This window comes from Homarus americanus, unplaced genomic scaffold (genome assembly GCF_018991925.1).
Source record: "Homarus americanus isolate GMGI-L3 unplaced genomic scaffold, GMGI_Hamer_2.0 scaffold28968, whole genome shotgun sequence".
Lineage (NCBI taxonomy): Eukaryota > Metazoa > Arthropoda > Malacostraca > Decapoda > Nephropidae > Homarus > Homarus americanus.
In genome coordinates, this window is record NW_024713470.1 from 115,001 (window position 1) to 120,000 (window position 5,000).

The 5,000-nt window shown below is 39.9% G+C and overlaps 1 protein-coding gene across 1 annotated transcript in view; it reads left to right on the forward strand.

Moving 5' to 3' along the window:
• LOC121872152 (5-hydroxytryptamine receptor-like) overlaps window positions 1–5,000 on the forward strand; it is a 114,421-nt gene that overhangs the window by 33,699 nt on the left and 75,722 nt on the right. The window lies entirely within an intron of this gene.

Genomic DNA, 5,000 nt, shown 5'->3' on the forward strand with positions numbered 1-5,000 from the left:
GTGTGTGTGTGTGTGTGTGTGTGTGTGTGTGTGTGTGTGTGTGTGTGTGGAGGGGGAGGATGACTGCCAGCTCTGCCTCAAAATTAGTACACCGATTTGTTGTGTGTCTACCGTCATATAATAGCCAATGATTCTGTAGGGGTGGAAGTGTGGAACCTTAGGTGTGGATGCACATCAGGGACACATACTGGTCTACTGTCAGGAGGAGGAGGAGGAGAAGAAGAAGAAGAAGAAGAAGGAGGAGGAAGAGGAGGAGGAGGAGGAGGAGGAGGAAGTAATATGGCAGAAAGTCTGTCTCTTGATTAATGAGTCATGGTTGTCCCTCCTCACCCCTCACTCCATTCTCATCCCCCACTCCTCTCTCCCTCCTTCACTCCCCCTCATCCCTCACTCACTGTTCTATTCCTGTCAATTCCCTCCTTCCCCCTCCCTCCTCCCTCCTCCCTTCTCCCTTCCTTCTCCTACATCTTCTCTCCCTATATCTCTCCCTTCCCTACATTTATATATCGGTCTCTCTCTTCTTCTCTTTCTTTCTCTCTATCTCTCTCTCTCTCTCTCCACCTATTTCTTTCTTTCTCTCTCTCATTTTCCTTTTATTTTTCTATTTCTCTCTCTCTCCATCTCACTTATCATTATTTCTCTTCCTCTCTTTCTTCACATCTCCTCCTCCTCCTCTCCTCCTCTTCTATCTTCCTCAGGTTTCCTTTACCCATTAACATACATCAAGTTTATATCTTTTTCCCAGAATTTATCAAAAGGTCATCTGCTTCTTCTTTTTTATCCATTTTTCCTTATTCGTGATTTTTTGTGTTTTATTTCCGGTGTTTTATTTTTTTTTCTTCGTCTTTTGTTTTGTTTTTCTTTGGGTCTTTTATTTTTCCATTCAGTATTTATTTTCTTTTAGTTCATATCTTTTGTCTTCCTTCGTTTCCTATCTTTCTCTGGGTCTTCTCTACCTCCCGAGTCCTTCCATCTTCCTTTATCTCTCCGTTTCCTCCATAGTTCCTGACTTTTATCATCACCATTGTATTTCTCCTTTGTAATCCCTTCTTTTCTTATTTTGTTCTGAGATTTTATTTATTTTTTATTTTAGTTTCTCTCTTGTTCTTTTATTCGTGTTTTGTTTCTGTGTCTTTGTAGGGTATTGTTGTTTTCTTCTGTTTCCTTCTTTATTTATTTCTTTCATTCTTCTTTTTATTCTTGTTCTCCTTGTTCTTCTTCTCTTCTTCTTCGTCTTCGCTTTATTTCTTCTCCTCACTATTTTTTCTTCTTCCTCCTCCTCCTCCCCCCTTCGTCATCATCCAATCCACCCACAGCTTCCTTTACTCTCTCTCCTCCTCCTCTTTCATCCCCATCCTTTACTTCCTTCTCCTCCTCTTCTCCTTCTCTCTTTATGATCATAGTTCAAAAGCGACACACAAAGGTCATACTGTAGCCATGTATGTATGTATGTATGTATGTATGTATGTATGTATGTATGTATGTATGTATGTATGTACGTCGATAGCTCGTGCAAGGAAAAGAACAGCAATGTTTACACTCGTTGCATGCACTGTGGACCCTTGGAAGCTTGTTGTGTGGGGAGGGGGGAGGGAGGAAAGGGAGAAAGGGAGAGGAAGGGGGAAGGGAGGAAAGGAAGGAAAGGAGGAAAGGTCAAAGGTTATAATCTTTTTTTATTTTGTTGTGTTTGTCGGGGTTGGACTTGTTGTTGTTGTTGTTGTTGTTGTTGTTTCTTTGTCTGTCTTGTGTGTGAAAAAAAATCCTTCCTCCCCCCCTCCTCAAAAAATAGATTAAGCCAAAAATCAAGTTAATATTACCAGGTGGCTATGTCTCTACTGTACACACAATTACATAACATTAAAACACCCACACCCTGATCTTGAGGTAACTTAAGAGATTACCTGTGTATTGGAAATCGACAGAACACATTAGAATTAGATAGGTCAGAGGTCAAGGTCACTAATGGTTACCTTCCCAGATTACATACTGAGAAAATGTGTTGACTAATCTAGGGGTAACATGCAGGTGTGTGTGTGTGTGTGTGTGTGTGTGTGTGTGTGTGTGTGTGTGTGTGTGTGTGTGTGACCAGCAAACAGTATTATCAATCGCCTTCACAAACAGGTAATTCACACGCAACTACCAGGTTACTCACAGGTAACCCAAAGGTAACTAACAAGTAACTCACAGGTAACTCACAAGTAACTCACTACCTAGAGGACCCCGATAATCTAACCTAACCTAACCCAGAGGACCCTGATAACGATAGCATGTCGCGTGACCACCTCAAGTCATGTCATTAGAGGTGAGATGATTGTAATGGCCCTCAGACACGAGCCAGAACGACCCTCAGGAACGATAACTGTGGGGGACATATTTCAATCCAAGGCACCTGTGATGTGAAGTATCTAAGAAGAGAGAGAGAGAGAGAGAGAGAGAGAGAGATACACAACAAACACAATATTCTACACTAGTTTACTCTTTAAGTCAACGATACACTGACTGAACCAAACTACTAATTGTAGGGACAAATATAGTAAGACCATCACAACTACTAATTAGTTCTCAAGAGTTAAATCATTACCTGAACATACCTGTAACCCTTTACCTACACCTCACCTATGCTATATTTACTAATTACTTACCTACAGCTATGGAAAAATGAACATTATTATCTGAGTCATTCACCTTCAGTATTTTGTTAATCAATTTGTCCAATATCTTGATTAAAAATATAAGAACTTTTAATTACGTGATTACCTTAATGAGATAGGGTAATAATCTTAATGTAATCTTTTTTTTTCTTCTCCGATATTTATAGCTCTTAAGATGAGTGAGTGTCTGTCGGGATATTGTCTTAATAGCTCTTAAGATGAGTGAGTGTCTGTCGGGATATTGTCTTAATAGCTCTTAAGATGAGTGAGTGTCTGTCGGGATATTGTCTTAATAGCTCTTAAGATGAGTGAGTGTCTGTCGGGATATTGTCTTAATAGCTCTTAAGATGAGTGAGTGTCTGTCGGGATATTGTCTTAATAGCTCTTAAGATGAGTGAGTGTCTGTCGGGATATTGTCTTAATAGCTCTTAAGATGAGTGAGTGTCTGTCGGGATATTGTCTTAATAGCTCTTAAGATGAGTGAGTGTCTGTCGGGATATTGTCTTAATAGCTCTTAAGATGAGTGAGTGTCTGTCGGGATATTGTCTCTTAAGATGAGCTGTCTTATTGTCTTAATAGCTCTTAAGATGAGTGAGTGTCTGTCGGGATATTGTCTTAATAGCTCTTAAGATGAGTGAGTGTCTGTCGGGATATTGTCTTAATAGCTCTTAAGATGAGTGAGTGTCTGTCGGGATATTGTCTTAATAGCTCTTAAGATGAGTGAGTGTCTGTCGGGATATTATCTTAATAGCTCTTAAGATGAGTGAGTGTCTGTCGGGATATTATCTTACCTGTATTAACTAAATGAGGGATGGGGAAGGGGTTACTGTTTACTGTCTCTAAAACGATAATTGAGACGTTAAGGGTTAAAATGACGGTCAACAACAGTGGTCTTTGTGTCCTTATTCCCTTGTGTAGAGGGAGGGGGACATGTAGTAATAATTAATTTGTCAGCGATTACCTTAATTGTATAGTTTAAAGCGATTTAGTATCACCATAACACTAATTTCAATATAATGACACTATTAATAATAATAATAATATCTAAAACATTATTATTATTATTATTATTATTATTATTATTATTATTATTATTATTATTATTATTATTATTATTCTACTCTACAGTAAGCACGACCACTAACGGCTCTCGGAAGCATCACGGAAACAAGGCCATTACACTCACTATAGTTCCCCACACACTAATTACTCCCTGGTTAAATGGGTCAAAGGATACATGGACACTAACCCTTATCTCACTTACCCATTAGGACCAAATCTCTTTACAACTACACCTTGTGGTTCATATGATCTCTGAAGGCTATGGTCCATTATTTCTGGGGCCTATTAGAACAGGTACCCGTTATGACCAGGGCCCATTAAGACAGGGAGCTATTAGTGTTGGGACCCATTAGAATTTTCCATTAGTTTTGAGTTAACTTTTATTTACTATTATATAAATATTCCCATTGTAGCTCTTTTGTCCCTCTATATAATCCATCCCATCATTCTCCCTCTTCTCTCTCTCTCTCTCGCCCTCTCTCTCTCCCTCTCTCTCTCTCTCCCTCTCTGTCTCTCTCTCTCCGTTCTTAATACCTTCCCTCTCCCTCTATACCTCCCTCTCTCTTCCTCTCCCTCCTTTTCACCTTTCCTCCTTCGTTAATACCTTCCTTCTCTCCATACCACTCTTTCTCCTCCTCCTCCTTCCCTCTACCCTCCCTCCCTCCATCCCTCCTTCCCCTCCCCCCTTCAAAAAGTTAGAGAGAGTTTTGTCAGTTTGACCTCAATCTGCTCCTTAAAACTCCACTAAGGAGGAAAGAATGCACTACAACTCAAGTCTTCCATACTCTAACTTAAGACTTGTGACGTCAGACCTTAAGTAGGACCTCAGAGGCCTTAAAAGATGAATTAAAGTCTTAAGTATAAAGTGAGAAGAAAGGATAAATACTGTTCATTTTTATTCATTTTTTTAAACCTCTCTCTCTCTCTCTCTCTCTCTCTCTCTCTCTCTCTCTCTCTCTCTCTCTCTCTATGTGTTGTTTTATTACTCTGCACATCACAAACACAGCTAACAGACACATCCCATTACCAGGTCTTATAAACAAAAGGTCCTGTTAATAACCTTCTGTTTCGTCACTCTCTTTAAATAGCTTCACACACACACACACACACACACACACACACACACACACACACACACACACACCTATCTATATCAGGTAATGACTTCATCTACTCTCATGCACTTAGCGTGTTGAACATCATTACACTGGACGGAGGAGTTTACAGTATGCAGGCGAGGAGAGGGACAATGGTGGTGACTGATGAAGTGGAGGGAGTCTGGGAGGG